The following is a 10,666-nucleotide window of genomic DNA, read 5'->3' on the forward strand; positions in this document are numbered from 1 at the left end:
CTGAGGCACGATGGTACCCGCTGACTTAAACAAACAGTTATGAAACAAGTTTAAGAGTGCAAGTTGCAACATATTGAGAGGGGAGTAATATTTTATGTATGGTTCATGTCAGCCATACACACTCTTGTGCTCCTGTGCGAGTGTACCTAATGTTGTGGCTAGTCAATCTATTGTACGTATTGAGTGTCTGCGTAGTGCTGCAGTGCTGTGCACCGCGCCATCGCGCAAGTTACGGAACAACTTTACCGAGTAACGTTAGATACAAACCAAAATAGAAAACCTAATAAAGTGGAGGCATCGTGATAAACGGTGAGCAGTTTTCAACTTCCCGATTGGACCGTGTGAAGCTGTTGAGCTTCTCTGTGGCTGCAGCCTTCTCAGGAAAGGCGGTCCCTGTGTGTGACCGGCCAATCACAGAACGTGAAGAGTGAATACATAATGAGCATTTTCTTTGGACACGAGTACGGATAATGTTGAAATGTACTCGTTTCGGATTCATATCCGGCAAGAAGGTATAATCCGTAAAAGAGGTTGAATGAAAATACTGTAATGCCCCTATAATAATAATGCCCCTATAATAATAATGCCCCTGGTTGTGGGAAAGATGAGACACTCGCATCACAGATACACTTCAGTCACTTTATTCAACTCTGCACACTGCTCACTCACACCCGGGCTGCTGTGGGCCACAACCCACCCCGACACACCCACCCTCTCCACTCCTGACCAGCTCTCTCACGTCTGTCCCACACCCTAGCCATACTCGTGACGTCGCACCGTCACCTTCCAAGCCCCACCCTTTAAAGGCCCAGATACACAAAGTCACAGATATTACACTGTCCTCCCCTTTAATAAGCCCCGAGGGCTGAAGCAGGCCCCACCTCAAACTGGGGATCGTCTCGGCCCCTGTACGGTGCCAACCTGTCCCGGTGCAGGAAAGTCCTGGCCCCTGTACGGTGCCAACCTGTCCCGGTGCAGGATCGTCCCGGCCCCTGTACGGTGCCAACCTGTCCCGGTGCAGGATCGTCCCGGCCGATGTACGGTGCCAACCTGTCCCGGTGCAGGATCGTCCCGGCCCCTGTACGGTGCCAACCTGTCCCGGTGCAGGATCGTCCCGGCCCCTGTACGGTGCCAACCTGTCCCGGTGCAGGACAACTCTTCTGCCTCCAGGGAGAACTGCAACTCTATGAACTACTTCTCCAACCCGCTCAAGCACCCTGCATGGTCCATCCCAATGACTGTCCAGTTTTGGCAACATCCTCTTTTCTGCTTGGGCGTGGAAACCCAAACTGGCTCACCTGGCAGGAAGTCACGTCCCTTGCTGCGCACGTCATGGTTCCTCTTATGCCTCATACCAGCCTTCTCCAGCTGATCCCGAGCGAAAGAATGTGCCGCCTTCAGCCGGTCCTGCAACCAAACGTCAACTCCGCCGATGTCCGGATGTCCTGGCCCAACATCAACTTGTGGAACGCTGGACAGCTGAGTGGTAGGCCATCAGCACCAGTGGAATGTTCCGGTCCCAGTCAGGCTGATGGTTAGATGTGAGGATGGCCAGCTGCTGCTGCGGGGTGCGATGAAACCGCTCCACTAGGCCATCAATTTGCGGGTCTTCTCCATGTCCAGATGCTCACACAGGGCAGCAAACACTCTGGACTCCAAATCCTGCCCTGATTACCGTGGAGAATGTCTGCAGTGCCAAACATCTGCCACTGTCTTCCAGGTCAGGGTAAACCACAAAGGTTGAGTTCAGGCGACGGGACTTTCCTTGTTTGTTAAAAAGGTTGTCGTACAAACGTTCTAGACCAACTGAGCCACACGATTTCAGTTGAAGGGCTCATCCGGGATTTGAACCCGGGACCTCTCGCACCCAAAGCGAGAATCATACGCCTAGACCAACGAGCCCTGCAAGCAGAAAATTTATGAAAATTGATGGATGTGTTCAAAACTTGACCGAGCCCTCCTGCAAAAGTCTTCCAGTCATTGAGCATGGCCAGCAGAGACCCTTGACTTGCTAAAAGTCTGCATTGTTCAATAAGTACCCACAGTACCTGTAGATTGTCTGTCTTCCAGGTCAGGGTAAACCACAAAGGACTCAGGTGCTTGTGAATTGGTGGTAGGATTCTTAACCAAACTACTCAGTCAGAAATGATGAAGTTCACTGAGCCACAAGACTTTAATTCAGTGAGGTCGACAGTGTCTGTAGATTGTCTGTCTTCCAGGTCAGGGTAAACCACAAAGGTTGAGTTGAGGCAACTGGACTTTCCTTGTTTGTTAAAAAGGTTTTCGTCCAAACATTCTAGACCAGCTGACCAGCAGGATAAGTGTTACAGTGTTCAAAACTTGACCAAGCCCTCCTGCAAAAGTCGAATCCTGGTCTGGCAGCACATAAGCTTCCGGCCATTTTGTGAAGTATTCCATTGCACACAGCACATTCTTGTTCCCTCTGTCCGTCTCAGGAAAAGGACCCATAAAGTCCACAGCTACCCTCTCCATGGGCGCCCCAATTGCTTGCTGCTGGAGATCTGCGTGTGACCTGTCCTGGGGCCCCTTGTACGCTGCACACTCGTCACAGCGCCGGCAGAAGTCCTCCACAAGATTTGGACAGATTTTTGAAGGCACGCAGAATGTTGTATTCTAGGGCTATATAGCTAAGGTATATGTATAAGGTATATGGTATAAGGTATATGTATAAGGTATATAAGGTATATGTATAAGGTATATAAGGTATATGTATAAGGTATATAAGGTATATGTATAAGGTATATGTATAAGGTATATAAGGTATATGTATAAGGTATATGTATAAGGTATATAAGGTATATGTATAAGATGTATAAGGTATATGTATAAGGTATATGGTATAAGGTATATGTATAACGTATATAAGGTATATGTATAAGGTATATGTATAAGGTATATAAGGTATATGTATAAGGTATATAAGGTATATGTATAAGGTATATAAGGTATATGTATAAGGTATATAAGGTATATGTATAAGGTATATAAGGTATATGTATAAGGTATATAAGGTATATGTATAAGGTATATAAGGTATATGTATAAGGTATATAATGTATATAAGGTATATAAGGTATATAAGGTATATAAGGTATATAAGGTATATAAGGTATATAAGGTATATGTATAAGGTATATGTATAAGGTATATGGTATAAGGTATATGTATAAGGTATATAAGGTATATGTATAAGGTATATGTATAAGGTATATAAGGTACATGTATAAGGTATATAAGGTATATGTATAAGGTATATAAGGTATATGTATAAGGTATATGTATAAGGTATATAAGGTATATGTATAAGGTATATGGTATAAGGTATATGTATAAGGTATATAAGGTATATGTATAAGGTATATGGTATATGTATAAGGTATATAAGGTATATGTATAAGGTATATGGTATAAGGTATATGTATAAGGTATATAAGGTATATGTATAAGGTATATGTATAAGGTATATAAGGTATATGTATAAGGTATATAAGGTATATGTACATATAAGGTATATGGTATAAGGTATATGTATAAGGTATATAAGGTATATGTATAAGGTATATGGTATAAGGTATATGTATAGGGTATATAAGGTATATGTATAAGGTATATGGTATAAGATATATGTATAATGTATAAGGTATATGTATAAGGTATAAGGTATATGTATAAGGTATATGGTATAAGGTATATGTATAGGGTATATAAGGTATATGTATAAGGTATATGTATATGTATAAGGTATATGTATAAGGTATATGTATAAGGTATATGTATAAGGTATAAGGTATAAGGTATATGTATAAGGTATAAGGTATATGTATTAGGTATAAGGTATATATATAAGGTATAAGGTGTATGGTATAAGGTATAAGGTATAAGGTATATGTATAAGGTATAAGGTGTAAGGTATAAGGTATATAAGGTATATAAGGTATATGTATAAGGTATAAGGTATATGTATAAGGTATATATATAAGGTATATACGTATATAAGGTATAAGGCATATGTATAAGGTATAAGGTGTATGGTATATGGTATAAGGTATAAGGTGTATGGTATATGGTATATGGTATAAGGTATAAGGTATAAGGTATAAGGTATAAGGTATAAGGTATAAGGTATATGTATATGGTATAAGACAGAGGTAGGGAACTTATGGCTCGGGAGCCAGGTAGGGCTCTTTTGATGACTGTATCTGGCTCTCAAGCGTTTCTTACCACAATAAAAATGTATTTTTGCTAACAGACTGTTAAAAATAATATTCAAAATCAACAACTTTCTTATGCATTTTAATCCGTCCATTTATTTTCTACTGCAATACGGCCGACCATATCTATCTTTCCTGATGATATTTTCCAGGTCAAACACCAAAACTTGATTATTACTGGGTAATGTGGTAGTCTACCTCGGTCATTGAGATGTCAACATGTAAATGTAAACTTTCCTCCTTTAGTCAAATAGTCACCTAGCTAAAGCTGCAGAACCAAGCCTTCTGACGAAGATGGCCAAAAGAATGAAATACATGTACGGAGTACGGTGCAAAACTATGCAGCAGCAGAAGTTGTATTAATGGCAACAAGTATTAGATTTATTATTAGACACTGCGTTGCTCACGAAAGTGTGCTGGCCACACCCCATTGGCGTGGGGTAGTGTGCCTGGTCTACGTAATTAGAGCCCATTAGATCTAAAACTGTTGGTCTTACATAAAAATGCACACATTTTATTGCATTCAATGTTTAAAAAAATGTATATGGCTCTCACAGTTACACATTTTTAAATATCTGGCCTTCATGGCTCTCTTAGCCAAAAAGGTTCCCCACCCCTGGTATAAGGCATAAGGTATAAGGTATATGTATAAGGTATAAGGTATATATATAAGGTATAAGGTATTTGTATATGTATAGGTATACATAATCAGTTCCCATTTCCACATGTCCAAAAGGAGTAGGAAGAAGCAAAGCTTATTAAATCCTACCCCTCCATCTGGTACTTTTACAATCACTAACTGTTACATTTGTTCACTTCCTGCTTTCCATAATACAGTTTAAGAAAAATGTTTTTTTGACATGAAATTAAGCATTTCTTTCCAAGCATACCACCATGAACTATTCACAATGTTCACATTTGGAACTGAACTGTGTGTCTGCACGCATGCGTCATCTCTTCACTGCTACAAGACTACATTTCACTTCCTGGTTGCTTTCTATGGGAAACTTGCAGGGAGAGTTCTGATAAAAGACGCTTCTGCCACCTTGTGGCCGTTCTGCCAGCTTATAACTAACATGCTCTCTTTTATTTAGAGCTGCGTCATCACCTCTTTTTGCCTCCGGTGCAAAAAAAACGTAAAAGAGGTTGAAATACGCCTTTGGGAGGGAGCGGTCGGGTTGAAAAAAAAAACACGCTTTGGTAGCGAATGAATTAAAGGGGACCTGCTCTGCTTTTTTTGTTGTTACAATGTTGTATTATCGTGGTAAACAATTCCAATGTTTCACATTATGAGGTTCCTGACATCACAGTCAGTCGTCGGACTTCCTTAGTCAGTCAGACTTAGTGACACAATCACAGTGTGGTGTGTGTGCCTGGAGTCGGGCCGTGGGTGGAATAAATGAAAACAGATCGTTTTGGAACTCCAAGGAAAAACAGTTGGAATAGGTGCAGATTCAGGAAGATCTCGAAAGCTTTCTGTACGGGTTATTGTGTGTAGCTGCTCTATAGGAGTCCACTTGTGATCCTGGTGAAAAAGCTAAGCCCTGTTTCATTGGTGCCAATAATGATGACCTGGACTGCATAAGAAGAACAGATTGAACAAATCAAGTGAAGTAGAATAGAAGTAGTGGCTTATACACAGTACAGTACTGTACCTGCACAGTATCTGTACAGTACAGATACACACACCAACATGGATGTTACTCCACTTTTCACCCTCCTGCACATGCACCACTAGCATACACGTCATACCCGCTACTTATTTGAGCTTCTGTAGCATTGATTCATCCCCTTGTTGGCGTGAACATGCTCCCCTTTCCACATTGTCTTCCTCATTCATCGTCTTCTCTTGCGAATGTCATGTTGTTAATGCTGATCGCTTGATTGACGGTTGAAAAGCTTCTGATGTAGCCGCAATGTCCGGATGGTTTATTTATTATCAAAGGATGCAGGACACGCACAATACCCTTTTATTAAGGCTTGTATGCGCAGATGTCGGGAGGGAAAAGCTCCCTCTGAGGTGAAATGGAGTGATGTCAATGGGAATAAAACCCTAATCTGATTCCCATCTGCTCTGTTTGGTTTCATGTCAGTCTTCCTCTGGCTTTCCTTCTCTTTGTTGGTCTGCGCACGGACAAGATGTCTCAAATCCATCTTTCCATGATTAACATATAAATGTATTTCATTAGGATGTCGATTGTCAACATCATGATCATTTTTAATTGGAATGTGGCTCAGGTGGTAGAGTGGTCGTTTCGCAACCTGAAGGTTGCGGGTTAGATTCTCCGTCCTCCTGTGATCATGTCGATGTATCCTTGGGCAAGATACTGAACCCCCAGTTGCTTCTGATGCTGCGTCATCCGCAGGTAAATGTAGCTAAGGTGTCACTAACGGTGCTTTGGAGGTGGAAAAGTACTACACAAGTGAAAGACCTTTGCATGTGGGGGGGGGGGGGGCATACAATATAACACAGAACGTTTTGTGAGGTCTGTTTTTTTTTTTTTTGGACGCGTTTTTGTGATGCAAATGTATTACTCTTTTGAACGCATATTGTTGTGAAATGTGATACAAAAAGACCCGTTTCAAGGACCACAAAATGGGTCAACCATTTCAAGCTTTTATGCAGAAATGGAGCTTGATCAAACTTTGGCGGTTTTTGCAACTAATTCCAAGTTCTTGAGTACTTACTCCTTTGTCTGCATAGTGTTCGGAACACCCTCTGGTACTATACTGTATACCCTCTAACACTTTTCAACGGTATGTACGGTTTGTATGTATAACTGTCTTACCCCAGTAGAGGGGTCAGTATGGTTGTATATGTGTTGCTATGGTAACTGCTACGTGTCATTTGTAAGAATATACGTACGGTAAACGTGCTATGCATCCACTTGACCACAACAATGTCAGCTAAAAGCTCAAGCAAAACAAGTTTAGAAAAACAAGACAGTTCAAAAGTGCTTAAATGGGCAAATACACCAGCAGGCCGAGATCGGCGTATATGATGAATCATATTTCAGATTACAGATTCAGCCGCACACTTTAGCTGCAGTTATTACTTTATGCCAGATACCAGATATTGGCACTCTTGCTGCAACAGCATCTTACGGTCACGGCCCAAACCAGCAACTCTTAAAGGGTTCTGCTTATTTTCAGTGCTTTGTGCTGAGTTGTGGACTCCTGTAGAGCAGCTTCATACAATAACCAGCACAGAAAGCTTTCTGGATTTTCCAGATTGATTTCCTTAGTTGAAACCATGCTATAATTTGTTGTGGCGTTTGTTTGCAGGGTGTGAATAAATAAATAATAAATAGGGAAAACCACTGTCAGTTTTCTTTTAAAAACACGGCCAATCTTTCATTCTCACTTTTCACCTAAAAACTTTAAATGAACTGAACTTTGAACTAAAGAAATGTGAACTATTCAAATTTATACTGTGTGACCGGAACGTTGAGCTACTTCATGGGAACTATGAACTTGTACAACACTGCCACCAGTATAGAATAATTCCTCCACCGCTTAAACCCAAAACAAGCAGTTTCCTTTTCTCTGACTCATAGCAAAAATATGAATATTTTGTCCAGGGTTTCTTTTGTCTATCCTCGTTTTACGAGGTCATTTTGTTTTGTACCGGCCCCCATCTATTTCGGACAATGCTTCTTTGTTTCCTTTTTTTGTTTCCAGATTGCCAGACTACCTTTGAGGGCAGATTTGCAATTAGGCTTACTTATGCCAGCTGAGACTGGCTGTCAGTGCAGGTTTGTTTCTCATCACATGGTAAGAAGGCGTCCCTGTCTTGGCAACCACTTGGCCTTCACGCCGATATCCGTCTATTATTGCACACTGTCCTACTGCTATCTACCCGTTTGCCGTCCTTTTTGAAGTCTACTTTGCTTTGTTATTTATTTAGCTTCTAGCTACTACTTTTGTTGTGCTTTGTATCCTTGTGCTACTCTTTTTGGACCATCTTTTTAGCCTTTTGCTAGGTTTATTTTGTTTTTACTCTCGTGTACAGGATTTTGGTTTGGACTTATTGCCTCACATGTTGAGTACCACCGCAACACCGACTGTAACACAAAGTCGAGACATTCATGTAGACCAGGAGTCACCAATGGGGTGCCCTCGGACACCGGGTCCTCAAGACCTCAAGCCTGGTTTTAGTGAATAACGTGAGATACACGAGAAAGAAAAGCAATCTGAAATACAAAACACAGTTGAAGTTTAGGTTTTCATTCAATGTGTGCAAAAATGACAGTTTTCTTTTTTTTTTGCAAAAGGGTTGCTGGATTCTTCCCAGATTGGCACCTCCCTGAGGAGGTGTTCAGGGAACGTCTTGGAAGGAGGGCTGAGAGAAGGCCCGGGACATGTTTGAGAGACTATGCTCCTCCAAGCAGGAGCCGCTTGGAGGAGCTGGATGAATTGGGCGAGGACGTGGCCCCGCGACCCCAAGCGATAGAAGATCGATCGATGGAAGAAAGTGCATTAATATTCTTTTTAACTTGCCTTTGACTTTCTGGCTCGGTTTTGGCTTTGATACAGAAAACTAGTGAAGCGCTTGGAAAGCGCAGACCTCCGGCAGGCACCATTACCCCCCTTTTGGGTCAGTCTTCTCATATTTTATGGAACCTGCTGAAAACCTGTCCTGTATTTTTTACAAGTGCTCTGACCATTTTTTGTGGAGTGTCATCCCCCAAAATTCCATCCAAATCTGCAGAATCAGCACCTCCAAGTCCATGGTTCTTGGCCAAAAAAAGGTGGGGGGCCATCTCCCAGTCGGGGAGGAGATCCCGCCCCAAGTGTATCTCAAGGAGGTACTTCAACTTTACGGGTACCTTAAAAACTTTACTTAAACTTCATATTCACGATTGAGGGAAGGATCGTCTGCAGTGATGCAGACTCTGCATCGGTCTTTTATCAAATAGTTGATGAAAAATATTACAAATTCAGGTTTCTCTCCGAGATGGAGGCGAATCTTTAGTTGCTCTTTCCAGCAACACATAATCCCAAAATAAAAATATAAAACAACTTCGGTACTATTATTTAGGTATCTCCAACTTCAAGCAAAAAGCAAAAGGTTCTGAGGGCTAGACCGTCCCATCTCTCATAGTCTCTCATAAGGACTCCTCGTCAACCGCATTGACTGGGTCCTTTGAAGGACGTAGACCCCAACACAGCTTATGTCGCTCAACTGGCCTGGGAATGCCTCGAGATCTGCCAGGAGGAGATGAACGAAGGGACCAGGAGGAGATGGAAGTCTTGACTTCCCTGATTAAGCTCCTGCCCCCACAACCCGACCTTGAGTAAGCAGTAGAAGATACATGGATGGATGGATCCAAATCCATTTGGAACTTTTGGAAAATTTTGAACACAAACAAACAGATAAACGTAGAGGTCATTATGTCCCAATTGTTTTTGCAATGTGTGTACATCGTATAGTGCAGGGGTGCTCATTAAGTCGATCGCGATCTACCGGTTGATCGCGGAGGTGGTACTGGTCGATCGCTGGTCGATCGCAGCGTGACATTAAAAAAATATCATCCTCGCATCAATGCCGTCACTTGATTGATATACAGGGCAGCCATTCAGATGACAACTGAATGTTGCCCTTCGGGCGACCAATCAAATCAAACAACATCTCTAAGTGCAGCAGAACTTACGATGTCAGCCTATCATCCATCCCCGTTACTTGATTGACATACAGGACAACCAGTCAGATGACAACTGAATTTTGACCTTTAGGTCACCGCTCATGCGTAAACAACGAAGTGCTAAGCTAGTCGGCGAATTGCGTCAGATTTTAAGCCCTCGCTAAAGTTTATGGTCACTAAAATGAGTGAAGGAGCTGGACCAAGTAAAAAGGCAAAAACATATCACTTCCATACGGATATGGAATATTATACGGATATTATGATACGGATATTATCCATGACTGATAAACATTTGGAAGTGTGCTTGAGGCTGGCTATCAGCAGCTACTGTCCGGACTATGCATCCCTGGCTGGTTCAATTCAGTGCAAGTCATCAAAGTAAACTCAGGTAATTACAAAAAATGTTAATAGTTAATTATGTGTGTTTTGCAATATTGGCTCATTTGGTTATGTAAGGTACATCAACATACAATGTACATACAAATAATCCTCAATACATTTGAAAATAAATAGATGTTTTGCATTTTTGTAGTGGGTAGATCATTTTGACTCGCTCATTTTAAAAGTAGCTCGCATGCTGAAAAAGTGTGAGCACCCCTGGTATAGTGTATTTACAACAGGACTTGATGGTGATATGGAACTATAAAAGTGCATCAGAAACATCCAAATATTTTTGTAGCAGAAACAAGTTTATTATCGAAACCGATCCCAGTCACTGGAAAAGACAAATACTTAACACATGGGAAAGAAAACTCCGTTTCATGCCAAAACACAATTTGTTGTTCATGC

At 41.6% G+C, this 10,666-nt stretch overlaps 1 non-coding gene across 1 annotated transcript; it reads right to left on the reverse strand.

Annotated features, from left to right (window-relative positions):
* Positions 1-1,830: 1,830 nt before the first annotated feature.
* Positions 1,831-1,902, reverse strand: trnap-ugg (transfer RNA proline (anticodon UGG)). The gene has a single exon. It is a non-coding gene; the product is annotated as a tRNA-Pro (tRNA).
* Between the last annotated feature and the right edge of the window lie 8,764 nt (positions 1,903-10,666).

This window comes from Doryrhamphus excisus, chromosome 11 (assembly GCF_030265055.1).
Source record: "Doryrhamphus excisus isolate RoL2022-K1 chromosome 11, RoL_Dexc_1.0, whole genome shotgun sequence".
In the NCBI taxonomy this organism is placed as follows: domain Eukaryota; kingdom Metazoa; phylum Chordata; class Actinopteri; order Syngnathiformes; family Syngnathidae; genus Doryrhamphus; species Doryrhamphus excisus.